This window comes from Leopardus geoffroyi, chromosome B2 (assembly GCF_018350155.1).
Source record: "Leopardus geoffroyi isolate Oge1 chromosome B2, O.geoffroyi_Oge1_pat1.0, whole genome shotgun sequence".
Classification (NCBI taxonomy): Eukaryota; Metazoa; Chordata; class Mammalia; order Carnivora; family Felidae; genus Leopardus; species Leopardus geoffroyi.
In genome coordinates, this window is record NC_059332.1 from 141,098,774 (window position 1) to 141,117,087 (window position 18,314).

The 18,314-nt window shown below is 41.4% G+C and overlaps 1 long non-coding RNA gene across 1 annotated transcript; it reads right to left on the reverse strand.

The window, feature by feature from the left end:
• Positions 1 to 323: 323 nt before the first annotated feature.
• LOC123609850 lies at positions 324 to 17,978 on the reverse strand. Its single transcript, XR_006717997.1, has 3 exons — positions 17,622 to 17,978; positions 13,574 to 13,730; positions 324 to 623 (listed from the first exon to the last, which is right to left on the reverse strand). It is a non-coding gene; the product is annotated as an uncharacterized LOC123609850 (long non-coding RNA).
• Between the last annotated feature and the right edge of the window lie 336 nt (positions 17,979 to 18,314).

Here is an 18,314-nt window from a genome sequence, read left to right on the forward strand (position 1 = left end):
TCAGCTCTGTGACCTGAAGTTTGGTCCGTATCTCAATTCCACACGCCGTAATACCAAGGCAGACCTGGAAAATGTGTCACCATGGGGATTGGGATACGGGTTGGACACCACTGTCTCACACGGTACCAGGGACTCCACTCACGGGCTGTGGGATCCAATATACCATGAGCGATGCTCCCTGTAGTTGTGTAAACTGTGGGTAGAAGGCACAAAATGCAAGAGGAATGACTCCTCCTCTTTCGCAACCATCCCCGTGAGGGGCGAGCACCGGAATAGGAAATGAATGAGGCAATGATGATGGAAACAGGAATAGTCAGGGCAATTTTATGAATAAGAAGAGTTAATATTCCATTCCTAATTTGGTTGTGAGACCCAGCAGTGGGTGAGGCAACCCCACTCCCAGTTGCACCAAACCAACCTCTGTCTTTGACTGTGCAGTGCTGCATGGAGGGATCAGGGCAAGGGTGTGCTGGTAAATGTTTGACAACGAACTTTCTGGGAAATAAAAGCCTGATAGGTGGTATCCCCCAGTTCCCACGGTGTAAATACTTCTGTTGTGGTCATTTCCAAGCTACCAACATGACCCCAGAGCTGGGAAGGGATGCATATCAGTAGGGCCATGCCTGAGAAGAGCATAGAGACATCAGAGAATGCAATAAATACAGGAGCCAAAGAGACAAGAATTCAGCAAAATTAAAATCTGAAGAGAGGGTGACCGGGAAAAATGGAAGTTGCTCTCAAGAATGTCTACATATATTTGAAAGGATGTTGATTTTCCTGCTGTGTATAGGTTTAAACAAGATGACCCCAGTGAGTTCAAGATGTGGACATATTCAGCAAAAACCATACAAGACAGGCTGAGGAGAAGAGTCTAGAACATTTTTCTGATGTATGAGTATTAGCAAAAATACCATTAGAAAGTCAGAAAGTATAAGATTTTCTGAGCTTAAGATTAGAGGATACAAACCCAAACTCTATTCATGTCTTCAATTGTCTCTTATAAACCTGTGTAATCTAATCCTCAGGCTTCCAATTGTTCTCATCTCAGTTTCTTCCTCTATGAAACAAATATGTTGATCACAAACTTCCCCAGACACAGCACTGTAAAACTACCTGCTAAAGTAAATAACAGACCACCGAAACTTCACCGAGAGCATTTCTCCACATACACCTAATATTGCTACAGCTCGGAATTCAAAAATAGCTTTCATTTCAGAATGATCAATTCCAGATTCCCTAAAACTAAACATCAACAAAAAAAAACCTGAAAACTAATTTTAAAGAATGCCACTTGCAGGTAATATCTTCTTCTTACAATAAATGATTTTTTCAGACTATATCTCCCATCAATAACTAGAAAACGTGGACAAAATATGAGAAACATTTGTTCACAAGTGTCAGAGGACCATCGAAGCAGTAAGGATTTGAACGACCAAGGTCTTTCAAGAGAATGGCAGTCAATTTTTCCCTACAGGTACTTTTACTCAAAAGTAGCAGTGGAGAGGCAGAGAGGCAGAGCATAAACTTCAGAAGTATCACAGAGCTGGGGAGACAGAGTGGAACATAGGACCCCCCAAAGAGGGTCCTACTAAACACCAAGGCTTCCAATTAGGACCCCTAAAAGGTTATTCCTTTGAGAATACATGCTTTTCTATGTAGGAGTATGTAGAAATTGATAAACCCTTACAAAAACCTAACCTGAGCTTGAATCAGCTCATTATATTGATGTGATCGATCCTTATACTTACTGTCTGCAAGAATCAAAACTAAATTCTCTTGGAAATAAGATAAAGTCACTCAAGTCTCAAATAACCTCCCAAACTTCCATACAAAATTTTTATAATTCAACCAATAATAACTAGGAAAATTCAATCAACAAAAGGGCAAGGAACGTGAGAACCAGTGTGGCACAACACCCACTACCTAACCAGCTAAGAGTGCACCCTGCCCCCAAGTTCTCTGGTGGACACGCCCCCTCCGGACCTGGAACAGAGGTCCCCTCCTACAGCAGACCTTGGCAACATCGCACACCCTGCCCCCACATTCTCCTGCAGTTTGGTGCTATTACATCTCTGGCAAACACCTTGTCTGACTTAAGCCCAAAGCAATCCTGGACTGGCCCGCTGAAACACAAGGACCAAACCCAGGCCACAACAGGCAAGGAGAGTCATTGCAGACAACTGGACTGAAGGTAAAGGGGGCTCAGCCACAACAGCAGGGCACATGAAATGCACATCGAGACATTCCTGAAGTGCCAGCTTCTGGTGAACAGGGGACGTTGCACCACAGGGCACTATAGGAACTCTTCTTCAGAAGGCCACTACTTTCAAGAGCAGGAGATGAAGCTGACTTTCCTAACACACAGAAACAAACACAGAGAGTTACACAAAAGGAAGAGACAGAGGAATACGTCCCAAATGAAAGAACAGGACAGAATCACAGGAAGAGACCAAAGCAAAATGGAGATAATACACCTGATAGAGAATTTAAATTAATGGTCATAAAAATACTTACTGGACTTGGGAAAAGAGTAGAAGATCTCAATAAGATCCTTAGCAAAGAGACAGAAACCATAAAAAAGTATCAGAGATGAACAACTCAATAAATGAAATTTAAAATACATTGGGGATGAAATAAATAGTAGACTAGAAGAAGCAGAAGAATGGATCAGGGACCTGGAGGACAGAGTAAGAGAAAGCAATCAAGCTGAGCAGGAGAGAGAAAAAAAGAATAATAATAAATGAAAATAGACTTAGGGAACCCAGCAACATTATCAAGTACAATAACATTTGCATTATAGGAATTCCAGGAGAAGAAAGGGGGGGCAGAAAAATTATTTGAAGAACTAATAGCTGAAAGCTCCCTAAATCTGGGGAAGGAAACAGAAATACAGAGTGCGGAGTCACAGAGTGCCCCTAACAAAGTCAACCCAAGGAGGTTCACACCAAGACACATAGTAATTAAAATAGCAAAAAGTAGTGACAAAGAGAGAATTTTAAAGGCAGAAAGAAAGAGAGGGGGTCCTGAGGTAGCTACTCAGAGGTAGCTCTGTCAATTGAGGATCCAACTCTTGATTTCAGCTCAGGTCATGATCCCAGGGTCATGGGATTGAGCCCTGCGAAAGACTCTCTCTCTCTTTCTCTCTCTCTCCTTCTCCCTCTCTCTCTCTCCCCCTCTGCCCCCTCTCCTGTTCACACACTCTCTCTCTCTCTAAAAAATAAAAAAATTAAAATTAAAAAATTAAAAATAAAAGCAGAAGAGAAAAGAAAATAGTTATATACAAAGGAAACCCCACAAAGCTACCAGCTGATTTTTCAGCAGAAACTTTGTAGGCCAGAAGGAAGTGGCATGATATAGGCAAAGTGCTGAAAGAAAAAAAAAACTTCAGCTAAGAATACTCTACCTAACAAGGCTATTGTTGAGAATAGAAGGAGAGATAAAGAGTTTCTCAGACAAACAAAAGTTAAAGGAGTTCATGACCACTAAACCACGCTGGCCTACAAGAAATGTTAAAGGGGACTCTTTGCGTGGGAAGGAAAGACTGTAAGTAGGAATAAGAGAAGTAAGAAGCACAAAAGCAGTAAAATTAAGTATATTTATAAAAATTAGTCAAGGGATTCACAAAATAAAAGGATGTAAAGTATGACACCATATACCTAAAAGATAGGGGATGGGAGGTGAGTAAAGAATGTGTTCAAACTTAAGCGATCATCAACTTAATATAGGCTGCTATATGTGTAAGATGTTATAGACGAACCTAATGGTAACCACAAACCAAAAACCCATAATAGATATTCAAAAACTAAAGAGAAAGGAATCCAAGTATATCACTAAAGAAAGCCAACGAACTGTGAGAGAACAAGAGAAGAAAGGAACAGAGAAGAACAACAAAAACAACCATAAAGCAAGCAACAAAATGGCAGTAAGCACCTACTTATCAATAATTACTTTGAGTGTAAGTGAACTAAATGTTCCAGTCATCAGTAGATAAATAAAGATGCAGCATATCTATACAATGGAAAATTACTCAGCCATAAAAAAGAATGAAATCTGGCCATTTGTAACAATATGGATGGATCTAGAGTATAATGCTAAGTGAAATAAGTCAGAAGACAAGTACCATATGATTTCCCTTATACGTGGGATTTAAGAAACAAAACAAACGAAGAAAAAAGGGACAAACCAAAAGCAGACTCTTAACTATAGAGAACAAATTGATGATTGCCAGAGGGGAGGTGGTGGGGGGGGGTGGAATAGGTGAAGGGGATCAAGAGTACCCTTATCGCAATGATTACTGAGTAATGTATAGAATTATTGAATCATTAGATTGTATATCTGAAATTAATATAACACTATATGTTAACTACAATCGAATTTTTTAAAAAAATTTTAATGTGTATTTATTTTTGAGAGAGAGAGAGAGAGACAGAGCATGAGAGGGGGAAAGGCAGAGAGACAGGGAGACACAGAATCCAAAGCAGCCTCCAGGCTCTGAGCTGTCAGCTCAGAGCCCAATGCGAGGCACAACCTCACAAACTGTGAGATCACGACCTGAGCCAAAGTTGGACACTTAACCAACTGAGACACCCAGGTGCCCCCAGAATTAATTTTTTGTAAAAGAAGGACAAGGAAAGACAAAAACCAAAAGAAATAAAAGTAAAAAAAAATAGAAACAAGCCCACAAAGATTATTAGAATTATATGATACAAATGTGAAAATAATTATGATTAACATGCTCATGAAAATATGGACAATTTCAGTTGAGGACCAGAAATTACAAAAAAGGAAGAAATAGAAATTTTGAACAAGATAATAAAATAACCAAAATTAAGAACTCAGTGGATGAGTTTAATAGAAATTCAAAATGGTAGAAGAGTGATTTAGTCAAATGGAAAAGAATTAATAGGAATATATCCAGACTGAAGGACAGAGATCCAAAAGAACGAAAAGTACAGAATACAGCATAAGAGATATGGGACAAGAAATGTCTAATATTTGTAACTGTAACTATAACCACCTTGCCAAGTACATTTTTAGCTCCCTGTCAAAAGATGCAAACTCCTTCTAGAGGACACTCCATCAGCAAAGTAGGAGTCTTAGAGGCAGTAAAGAGACTGCTATGGGTTCCAGTCCATTCTTGTGGGATCCCGATCTTCTCTTACTATCTACTTTTTACTTCAGGTGTTCAGGAGAAACACCTTCCCCTAGAGTATTGAACCAGCTTAGGCAATTTCACATGGTCAAAACCCTATAATAAATCTCTCTGTGTGTCTACACATAGATCTTCCATTGGTTCTGTTTTCTATCCTAATGCAGGATAGAAACAATATTTAAAGAGATGACAACTGATTTTTTAAAACTGATGAAAGACATCAAAATACAGATTCAACATTACATTGTACAACTGAAACTGATAAAATGTTATATGTTGATTATACCTCACTTGAAAAAAAACAGATTCAAGAAACTTCCTTCTTTCTCTGCCTTTCCCCCTCTCATGCTATCTCTCCCTCAAAATAAATAAACTTTAAAAAGAGAATCATGATAGCCTTAATCCCCAAGCATAATTATAAAAAAGCACACATCATAGAAAAAACTGCTATGAAGCAAAACAAAGAGTAAATCTTAAAAAGGACCAGAACACCAGCAAATACTTGGAAGACTGTGAAGCAGAAGGAACTCTAATTCACTACAGGTAAGAATACAAAATGGTACAGCCAATATGGAAGACAGTTTGGCAATTCTTACTAAACTAAACATACTCTTACCATACGATCTAGCAATCATGCTCCTCATGCTCTTTGGCATTTACCTAAATGAAGTGAAACCTTATGTCTACACAAAAACCAACCCATAGATGTTTGTGGCAGCTTTATCCACAATTATAAAAACTAGGAAGCAACGAAGAGGTCCTTCAGCAGGTCAATGAATAAATAAACTTGAGTTACCCAGGGGCACCTGAGTAGCTCAGTCAGTTACGCGTCCAACTTCAGCTCAGGTCATGATCTCATGGTTCATGGGGTCAAACCATGCAGCAGGCTCTGTGCTTAAAGCCCAGAGCCTGGATCCTGCTTTGGATTCTGTTTCCCTCTCTCTCTGCCCCTCCTCCACTCACATTCTCTCTCTCTCTGTCTCTCAAAAATGAATAAGCATTTTAAAAAATTAAGAAAAAAAAACTTTAGTAACCCAGACAATGGGAAATCAGTCACTGCTAAAAAAAAAAAAAAAAAAAAAAAAAAAAAATGAACCATCAAGCTATGAAAAGACATGAAGGAACCCTAAGTGCATATTTTTAAGTGAAAGAAGCCAATCTGAAAAGGCTACATAGTATATAATTCGTTCATATTCATAGCATATGATATCCCGGAAAAGGGAAAACTATGGAGACAGTTAAAAACTCACGGGTGGTTGCTAGGGGGTCAGGCAAGGACAAAAAGGAATTGGAGGAGTACAGAGGGTTTTTAGGGCAGTGATACACTTCTGTATGGCACTATAATGATGGAGACATGTCATTATACATTTGTCAAAACCTACACAACCCATAGCATGAACAACACCAAGAGTGAACCCTTATTTAAACTAAAATGGTGTGTCAATGTAGGCTCATCGATTGCAACAAATATACCACTCACATGCAGGATGCTGACAGTAGGGAAGGTTATGGAGGGGGCAAGCAGGTGATATACGGGAACTCTGCTTTTGGCTCAATTTTGCAATAAACCTAAAACTTCTCTAAAAAATAGAAGTTTCTGAGAAACAACCAGAAAGACCTATTACCATCAAGGACGCAACAGTAAGACTGACAACAGACTTTTTAATAGGAACAATAGAATACAACAGACAGTAAAATAACAATTTCAAAGGACTACAAGAATATAACTTCCGACCTCTAAAATTAGACATTGGACCCAACAAAGCTGTCCTTCAAACACTGAAGGCAAGCTGTTTAGGGATGTAGAAAGTTGGAAAGAGCATTGCTCCCGCACTAAAATGGAAACAGCTGGACAACATGAACATTGCTTACTCTCCGAAAACCATCAGAGAACTCAGGTTGCAGAATAACCAGGTGGCCCCAAATCTAAAGAGAGATGGTCCAATTCGGGTGAAAGATTGCTGGTTTGCCCGGGACAGATGCAGGTGGACACTAGTGAGAAGAGTTCAGCTGGGTAGATAATGACCCGCTGAGAGCAGACTGTGCACTGGCAGGTGCATAGAGCCCTTAGCGGTCGGAGAAATCAGAGCCAGCACCCACTTCAGGCCCTTTGTCCTTGGACCCTACCAGGAACTCCCAGGATTCGGAAGAGTCCTATGAAAGAGCTCCTTGAGGTGGAGACCTGGAGGAGAGGGGGAGCAGGTGCAATGAGAGAGCAATACCAACCCCGCCTGTGTTCTTTTCCTCTGTCTTGTCCAGGAAACAAAAGCTTGTACACGGAAGGGCAACAAAAACCATTGCCCTTAGGACACTAATGAAAATACACCACAGCATAAGGAAAGGAAGTAGCAAAAAAAAAAAAATACCCTATTCCACTGGGGAGAGCAGGACATGAAGATCCGCCGGGCCCAGAACTCTAGTTAGAGGCTGATACAGAAACAAGTCACCCTCTCTTTCTCTCTCTGCACTTCCAACATATTGGATGAACTCATTCCAATCATTTTTCCAGCTTTACTGATGTATAATTGACAAATAAAAATTATATATATTTAAAGGGTACAGTGTAACGATTTGATAGACCTATATACTATGAAATGATTGCCATACTCAATCGAACTAACAGAATAGTGGCACACTGAAAAAGCAACACTTCTGAGGCACAGGGACGGCCCTGCCTAAGACAAAGGTTTAATTAGAACAACAGAGAACCCACACACACACCCATTACCTCCCCATCACAAGGATGAGTAGCACTAAATAACAAAGAATGGTGCAGGACAGCTGGCAGGGAGAGATAAGAGAGACAAGGGCATAGAAAGGGACCTCTGGGGTACAGCAGCACAAAAGGAAGACCTGAAAATGAGGAGGGAATATCCTGAAGAAAAAATCCTCTGGCAAGTCTGCCCCCACCCTAAACACTAGATGTCATTAGAGAAGTTTGAAGCCTGTAGTATACTTAAGGTCACCATAGCAACAACAAACCTTCAGCCCAGCCCCATTCCTATCTAGCTGAATTCAAGTCCCTTCACTAAAGACTTTGCAGAAGAAAAAGTACGCACGTTCCAGGCAAAAAAACAAAAAAAAAAAAAAAAAAAAAAACAAGCTATGGATTCCACTCTCTATTATCTATGCAAGACATATGGCTCTCAACAAAAAATAATGAGGCTTGTTAAAAGGCAAGAAAAAAGACGACACATTCAAAGTGACAAAGCAATGATCAAAACAGTACTCAGGACACTCATGTTGGAACTACCTAATGGGAACTGTCTACTACAATGATCCTAAAGAACCATGATTATTATGATAAAGGCTAAATAACTATGATGATTATGATTATTATTATGATTATTATGTTAAAGGCTTTAAGGGAGAATGTAGAAACCAGGCAGGATCAGATGGGCAATTTCAGCAGAGAGACTGAAACTCGAAACAAGCATCAAATACAAGAACTAAAAATTAAAAAGAAAAAAGAAAAACTAATAGAGAAGAAGGTCTTCAATGAACTCACCAGTAGATTTGACCCGGCTGAGGAATGAAACAGTAGTGAAACAGAAAACACATTTGTTGGAACACACATACAACTTCATATATTATATTTAAATTGCTGAAAACAAAAGACAATGATGAAATCTTAAAGTCAGCCAGAGAAATACCACATATGACATACAGAGGAACAAAATAAGAATGAAGCAGATGATTCTTTTCATCTGAACTCATGCAAGCTAGAAGATACTGGAGTGACATCTTCAAGTGTTGAAAGAAAAAAAGACTGCCAGCCAGAATCTTCTGCATGACAAAAAAAAAAAAAAAGAGGAAGAAATACTTTCTTAAATACTGAAGGAATTCAGGGCTAGCAGATATGCTTTAAATGTTAAATGGCATTATTTAGGCAGAAAAATATATACTATCAAACAGAAACATAGATCTACACAAAGAAATGAAGAATATTAGAAATGGAACAAATGAAGTTTAAAAAAAGTGTTTCTTATTGTAATTTTTTCAATGTTTTTATTTATTTTTGAGAGAGAGAGAGCACAAGCAGGGAAGGAGGAGAGAGAGAGGGAGACACAGAACCCAAAGCAGGCTCTAGGCTCTGAGCTGTCAGCACAGAGCCTGACACGGGGCTTGAACTCGTGAACCTCAAGATCATGACCTGAGCTGAAGTTGGGCTCTCAACCGACTGAGTCACCCGGCACCCCAAGTGTTTCTTATGTTTAACTGCTTTAAAAGATAACTGACAACCTCAAAGGAAAATAGTAACCATGTAGCATGTGTTTTATTACATATAAAAAAGAAAATATGACAATAATAGCACAAAGAATGAAAGGAATTGAGTATACAGCTGCAACATACTTACACTACATGTGAAGTGGTATAATATTATTTGAATGTAATTATTAATTAAAGATATATATATTGCAAACCCTAGAGCAATCATTAAAATAAATTTTAATTTGTACTATTAATGTCAATAGAGAAGAGTAGAAATTTTTAAATGTTCCCTGAACATAAGAGAAGGCAGGAAAGGGGCGCCTGGGTGGCTCAGTCGGTTAAGCGTCCAACTTTGGCTCAGGTCATGATCTCGCGTTCGTGAGTTTGAGCCCCGCATCGGGCTCTGCGCTGACAGCTCGGAGCCTGGAGCCTGCTTCGGATTCTGTGTCTCCCTCTCTCTCTGCCCCTCCCCTACTCACACTCTGTATCTCTCGTGCATGCTCTCAAAAATAAACAAACACTTTTTAAAAAAATGTTTTTTAAAAAGAGAAGGCAGGAGAAAAAAGGACTAAAAACGAAGATAGAACAAATAGAAAATGGCCAACAAGGCAACAGATTGTAATCCAGCTATACTGGTGATGACATTAAATGTGAACAGTCTATTTAGGTCTTTCATCCATTTTGAATTTATTTTTGTGTATGTGTAAGACAGTGGTTCAAGTTCATTCTTCTGCATGTAGCTGTCCAGTTTTCCCAACACCATTTGTTGAAGAGACTATCTTTTCCCATTGGATATTCTTTTCTGCTTTGTCAAAGATTAGTTGACCGTATTGTCGTGAGTCCATTTCTGGGTCCTCTATTCTGTTCCATTGACCTGTGTGCTTGTTTTTGAGCCAGAACCATACTGTCTTGATGATTACAGCTTTGTGGTATAGCTTGAAGTCCAGGACTGTGATGCCTCCTGCTTTGATTTTCTTTTTCAAGATCGCTTGAGCTATTCAGGGTATTTTCTGGTTCCATACAGATTTTAGAATTGTTTGTTCTAGCTCTGTGAAAAATGCTTGTGTTATTTTGATAGGGATTGCACTGAATACGTAGATTGCTTTGGGTAGTGTAGACATTTTAACAATATTTGTTCTTCTCATCCATGAGCATGGAAGAAGACATGAAGAGACACTTGTCCAAAGAAGACATCCAGATGGCCAACAGACACATGAAAAAATGCTCAACATCACTCATCATCAGGGAAATACAAATCAAAACCGCAATGAGATACCACCTCACACCTACCAGAATGGCTAAAATTAACAACTCAGGAAACAACAGATGTTGGCAAGGATGTGGAGAAAGGGGAACCCTCTACACTGTTGGTGGGAACACAAACTGGTACAGCCATTATGGAAAACAGTGTGGAGGTTCCTCAGAAAGTTAAGACAGAACTACCCTATGACCCAGAAATTGTGCTACTAGGTATTTATCCAAAGGATACGAAAATACTGATTTGAAGGGACACACGTACCCTGACATTTATAGCAGCAATATTAACAATAGCCAAACTATTGGCTTTCCAAACTATGGAAAGAGCCCAACCATTCTTTGACTGATGAATGGATACAGAAGATGTGATTTATCTACCTATCTATCTATCTATCTATCTATATATATATATATATATATTTTTATATATATATACACATATATGGAATATTACTCAGACATCAAAAAATATAACTAGAGTTGGGGTGCCTGGGTGACTCAGTCAGTTAAGTGTACAACTCTTGATTTTGGCTCAGGTCATGATCTCAAGGTTCGTGGGTTTGAGCCCCACACCAGGCTCTGCGCGGACAGCATGGAAAGAATGGAACTAGAGTCTATTATGCTAAGCGAAATAAGTCAGGGAAAGACAAATACCATATGATGTCACTCATATGTGGAATTTAAGAAAAAAAACAGATGAACATAGGGAAAGGGGAGGAAAAATAAAATAAGATAAAACCAGAGAGGGAGGCGAACTATGAGAGACTCGTAACTATAGAAAACAAACTGAGGGTTGCTGGAGGGTGGCAGGTGGAGGGATGGGCTAAATGGGTGATGGGCATTAAGAAGGGCACTTGCCATTAAAAATTTTTTTAAAATAACAATAAGGGCACCTGTGGGGCGCCTGGGTGGTTCAGTCAGTTAAGTGTCCAACTTCAGCTCAGGTCATGATCTCGTGGTTCATGGGTTTGAGCCCCGCGTCGGGCTCTGTGCTGACAGCCCAGAGCCCAGAACCTGCTTCAGATTCTGTGTCTTTCTCTCTCTGTCTCTCTCTCTGTCTCTCAAAAATAAATAAACATTAAAAAAAATTTTTTTTTAAAGAGAAGGGCACTTGCTATGATGAGCACTGGGTGTTATATATAAGTGATGAATCACTGAATTCTACTTCTAAAACCAATTTAAAAAAAAAAAAGAGGAACATCATTGTGTGATGATAAGGGGGTCAATTCTCCAAGAAGACAAAACAAGCCTAAAGTGGATGCACCTAACAACACGGCTTCAAATTACATAAAGCAAGAACCAACAGGGAGCGCCTGGCTGGCTCAGTGGGTTAAGCTTCCAACTCTTGATGTCAGCTCAGGTCATGATCTCATGGTTCGTGAGATGAAACCCCGTGTTGGGCTTTGTGCTGACAGCATGGATCCTGCTTGGGATTCTCTCTCTCCCTGTCTCTCTGCCCCTCTCCCTCTCCCGCACATGTGCACACATGCTCCCTCTCGCTCTCTTTCTCTCTCAAAATAAATAAACATTTCTTTAAAAAAGAACTGATAGAACTGAAAGAAGAAACAGACAAATCCACAATTATAGCTGAAGACTTCAATACTCCTCTGTCAGTAATCAATGGGACAAGTAAACAGAAGGTCAGTAAAAATATAGAAGACCTGAACAATACTATCGATCAAATCAACCTAATTGACATTTACAGAACATTGTTTATAAGTGCACATGCAACATTCATCAAGAGAGACCATATTCAGACCATAAAACAAACCTTAACAAATTGTAAAAGATAGAAATCACATGAAGTAGTCTCAGACCATAATGGAATTAAATCAGAAATCAATAACAGAATGATATCTGGAAAAATCCCCAAATATTTGGAAAGAAATAGTGCAATTCTAAATTACCCATGAGCCAAAGAGGAAGTCTTAGAGGAACTTAGAAAACGTCTGAAACTGGATGAAAATGAAAATACAGCATATCGAGATTTGCGAGATGCAACTAAAGCAGTGTCTAGAGAGACGTTTGTAGCATTCCGTGGTTATATTAGAAAAGAAGAAAGGTCTCGAATCTATCATCTAAGCTTAAACCTTACCAACTTAGAAAAAAGTAAACCAAACCCAACGCAAGCAGCAGGAAGGAAACAAAGAGCAGAAATCGACGACCTTGAAAACAGAGAAATGAAGGCAGAGTAAAGAAATGTTCAGAAAAACACAATTTGACAAAATTCATCATCACCAGACCCGCCCTAAAGGAAATTACCGAAACAAGTTTTCAGGTAAATGCAAAACGATAAATGAAATCAGAGCGACAGTGCATTAGTCTCCTACTGCTGCCAGAATAATTCACCACAGGCGTGGTGGTGCAAAGCTACCTGAATGTATGATTGCACCGTTCTGGACATCAGCAGTCCAAAACGGGTCTCACAGGACTAAACCCAAGGGGCAGGCAGAGCTGCATTCATCAGGAGACTCTGGGGAGAACCCATTACCTTGCTTTTCCAGCTTCCGGATCCCATGAGTTCTCTGGATCACGGCCCCATTCCTCCACCTTCAAAGCCAACTCCTTGGACTGAGGCTTTCTCACACCACCATTTTCCTGATGCTCCCTCCTCTGCCTCCCTCTTCCACATTTAAGGACCCTTGTGATCACACTGCCCAACCAGAGAATCCAGGATAATCTCCCTATTTTCAAGTCAACTGATCAGCAACCTTAATTCCCCTTTGTCATATAACCTAACACAGTCACAGTTCCAGAGATTGGGACGTAACATCTTTGCATGTGGGGGCATTATTCTGTCTACCACATACAGGAAGAAATGAAGGACAAGGAAAACAACGACAATAAGGGTAAACCTAACAGATTATTGACTGTTAAAATGGCAATGACAATGAGAATTTGTGGGGTCTTAGATATATAAAGAAATAAGCTACGTGGAAAAAAAGAGCTCACCAGGCAGGATCAGAGGCAAATGGAATTGAAGTTTTCAAGGTCTGTGTGCCATCCAGGAAGAAATGTCTGCACGACTTCTCGTTCAGTTTTCATGTGGCAGTGCGGCCATAATCTCTAGGCCCCCGGGTCTCCAGGCAAAGAAAGTAGAACCTAACAACTGACGGACAGGGGACATGGAATCATTTTGAAATATCCAATGGTCCAAAAGACAGGCGAGAACGGAAATAAAAGGAAACATGGTACAAATGGGACAAACAGGAAACAAGCTGTAAGATGACAGCGTTAGGTGCAAAGATCGCCATTGGAGAAATCTATGGCCAGAAAATTGACGCGCATTTGCTCGAAGCCCATGGCTTCTTAGTTGTAGACAGCAGAGAGCGGTCCTGAATCCCCGCCGCTATCAACCAAGCCCTGTGGCGCCCAGGCCTGGCCACGTCCGGGGAGCTCCTCCCTGCCCCGTATCACCCGGGCCCTGTCTGACAGCTCGCAGAGACGGGGACCTCCTGCCTCTGGAGCAGCCCACATCTTCCTGGGACTCTGCTCCCACTTGCGTTAGTAGCAATTAATCTAAGGTGACACACACCCAGAGCAGCCCCAAATTTGCTCCCGGGGATGGAGGTGGCGGTGGGGAGAGGAGAAAGGAGAAAGAAAACGTGTGGTTTTGCCTGGGAAACCGAAGACATCCGTAGGAGACTCTGGTGCTTAATGACATTTAGAATGAGTGACTGACGCGCACACACGTGCTCCAGGTAAATACGGTCCTTCCACCAGCTGAAGCGCAAAAACCAATAGAAAAAGGTGGGGACCGCCAGGGGTTTAAAAACCAGGTGAATGACAGGCAGGAAGGAACACGGTGATCAGGACTCCCCAGCATGCGGGCCCCAGTGGGGCTCACTTGATTTCAACTATAGAAAAATCAGGTAGCATCTAAAAAAAACCCAATACTCTACTTCTGTGTCCCAAATGTCCCCATGGAGGGGAGTGTACAGGGGGAGGTACACATGGGATGAGGCCATTAAGAGATGATGCAACAGGGGCACCTGGGCGGCTCAGTCAGTTAAGCGTCCGACTTCAGCTCAGGTCATGATCTTACGGTTCGTAATTGGAGGCCCGTGGGGGACTCTGTGCTGACAGTGTGGAGCCTGCTTGAGGCTCTCTGTCTCTTCCTCTCTCTCTCTGCCCCTCCCCACTTGTATTCTCTCTCTCTCTCTCTCTCTCTCTCAAAATAAATAAAACTTAGACAAAAGGTATGGTGTAACAAACATGCTGTCGACATAAGTCAGAACAAAACATCTATGCAGAAATAATTTTAGGGAAAGAACTTTGAGTCCATAGCAAATATTGATCAATTTTTCAGCACTTTACATTGAAACGACTAGACAACTTAAAAACACATTATTTTAAGTGTCTTCATATCCAATCTTCAAAGTGAAAGATTTACTTTTAAACAGAAAAGGCTACGTTTAGCCATTGGGATGAAAAATCACATGCTTTGCGCAGTTGTTTTCCTGAGAAATGTGCTTTTTTCTATTAAATGTGTTTTTACATTAGGTATTTAACATAAAGACCAGCATCAATCTTGAAAGTATGTGGGAGATCGTGTGGCTTAAGAGGACGAGGAATCTTACCGACGTTCACCAACCCAACTACCACCCCCCACGACTGACCTTCCGCCAGCCTGGCTGAAACCTGAAACTCTGCAATGACAGTTTTATTCCTTTGTTTTCAACTCCTGCCCCTGACTCATGACTCCAGCTGATTTGTAAATGTCCATGAGGAGGTAATACACTAAGTCTGGGGTGGAAATAAACAGCTCTAAATTGCCATGCCTATAGCCCCATCCATGCAGACGTTGGGCACTGATCCTGGCACTCTTCCCTCTGAGCCAAGATGAGACTACAAAAGCTTCTACAGGTCAGTCCTCAGGCAGCAACTTCCATCTGACTGGAGCTGTCCTCAACCTTATCTGGCACTTACAATAGTCGTTCAATAAGCCTTTAATGCACTTTACTATGTGCCAGGCAGGATGCTCAGATGATCTTCTGAGAAGAGGCTAAGATAGAAAAACATGCTAAAGGCATCAAAGACGAACTTCATCCTACTTCACAATTGTGCCAAGCCTTGCCCACGGTAAAGACACAGGTTGCGTCCATCGACAGGAAAATGGATACATAGATTATCCTATATCCAGAGTAGAATAATACCCAGCAGTAAAAATTAACTATGGCTACATGCTACAACATCAACAAATCTTGGAACACAAGTGATTGAGGGAAAAAAGAAAAGGAAAGAAAAATGCTAGTCCCAGAAGACTATGACGAATGTAGAGGGAGGGACGGGAAAAAAGCATATAAGTAGATGTAAGATATTTATTGGGTTCAGTGGTGGATCCTTAGGTATCCATCCATTATATTACAATAAAAATAACATCTATGCATGGACTAATAATGAGACTGTGGCATGAAACGAGGATTACGGCTAATCCAATTCCGTGCACTGGGGTCCATTTGAAGGAGAAAGGACACATTGTAGGTATTTTGTCGAGAAAGCCAGACCAAGGATCATAAAAGCTAGTCTACAGGCTCCTTGGACCAACCCTAGGAATCTGCATCACCACAGGAATTCTGTAAGGATAGAAAGCAACCCAGAGAAGAGGCATTGCAGAAAGGGCAATGTGTGAAGTTCAATTGACTGGTTCGAAAAAAAAAAAAAATCGAGAGGCCAAAAAGCCTTCAGCCATTTCAACAAATCAATTCATGCTATTCATATTTTCTTTACTTTTGAAGGGAAGTTTGGAATACCCTAAGGAGCACTTTAGTTCTGAAATTGCTGGAGTAAATAAGAGAAATGTTACATAACTCATTTCTAAAAGAACAAGAGAACTATATTAACAGATTGACAGTATTCATAGGTTAATTAGGAAATCTGTTGGTGCTGTTAAGAAACTTGGCATATTTTAATTTAGATTGACGTTCCTCGAGGTATAGGTATAAGTGATGTTCATTCAACAATAGTGAGATGTCACACAGTCTGCGAGAGACTGATGTCTGGAGAGCGTTTACAGTTGAGCAGTACATAAAATGTGTTCTGGAGCGCTACGGATGTTTTCTAATCAAACTTACGTCTTTGAAACCATTCAGGATGTGAAACTGATGTGCACATGAGATGAAAGAAAGGAGTTAAAAGAAAAAGAGCTATTGAGCTGATTGGAAACTGACTAAACAGGAACACATAACTAGTGTCTTCCTGTGGCCAACATTTTAAATATGGCCACCACATCTGTGAGGGGAGGTTCAGAAAGCCCTCTTCACTATTTAGGATGGTATCTATTGAACTGAATCTTAAAGAGTCAGATGATGAAAGAATAGATTGTTGGCAGGAGCACGGAGAACATTTCTATACAGTCACCCAGAAACCAGGAGATGGCTTTCAGGAATGGTTGCCTCCTAGAGTTTTTACCGCATCACCTCACTTAGTCCTCGCAAGAACCCTCATGCGATGAAAACTCTTCTTACCCACAATTTCAGACAACCGTTAAGAAAGATTGAGTTGGGGTGCCTGGGTGGCTCAGCGGGTTAAGCGTCCAACTTTGGCTCAGGTCATGATGTCACAGTTTGCGAGTTCGAGCCCCGCGTTGGGCTCTGTGCTGACAGCTCAGAGCCTGGAACCTGCTTCGGGATCTGTGTCTCCTTCTCTCTCTGCCCCTGACCCACTCATGCTGTGTGTCTCTTTCTCTTTCTCTAAAATAAATAAACATACATATATATGTAACTAACTTAAGTAAAGGGGCACCTCGATGGCTCAGTCAGTCGAGCACCCATTTCCTGATTTCAGCTCAGGTCCTGATCTCAAGTTGTGGGATCCAGTCCCGCATGGGGCTTCACCCCGAGCATGGAACCTGCTTAGGATTCTCTCTCTCCCTCTGCCCCTCTCCCCCATTCTAGCTCTCTCTCTCTCAAAAAAAAAATTAAAAAACAGAAAAATAAAAAGATTCAGGTAAAAAGTCATAGAGCTAGACAGCAGCACAGCTAACAGAAGCAAAATTTACCTGACCCCGAAGCCAGGTCCCCCGTTATCAGGCAGAGGGGACAGGCGCTGGCTGAAGAGCCTCCTGATTGAGTGGTGCCACTGCAGTGGGGGAGGGAAGCCCAGGACGGATGGTCAGCACGCAGACTGCTACTGGATTCCTTGTTTGCACTGTGGCTCTGCCTTCAGCCGAGCCTGGCGTCCCCAAGTCTCAGGTCTCCACTTTGCCTCTTCGGCCCGTCGCACCTGCGTCCTGCTCAGGAGTGAGGCTGCCTGCCTTTCCTGGGGGAGAAGACAAGGGATCTCTGTTGGTCAGGACGGTTCTCACTGCTTCAGAGACTTTCGGCCGGCCAATCCCGCTTTTGCCCCCACGTGCAACTCTAGGAAGCTGCTGGTGACTTCAGGTGCCGAGGCTTTTTCCGGCCTGTGGCTCACCTCAGCCTGCGTCCGGGTGTCTTCTCCGGTCAACCTAAGTGAGGGCTTTCTCCTGCTGCAAAATCGGGAACCACCATCCCTCTGACTTCGAACCTCCGGACGGCGGCTGCTTGCCATGGACATCCCCACCCTGTTCCCTTTGTCCTTGTGGGTCGAGGCCTTTTCTGTGCCTATATTATCATTTTAGGGCAATTTTCAGAGAAAGCAGCTATAAACACATTTGTTCCATCTGCCATGCTCAGCTGGCTCTTGTGGAACAAAAGTATGTGAAACAAGAAAT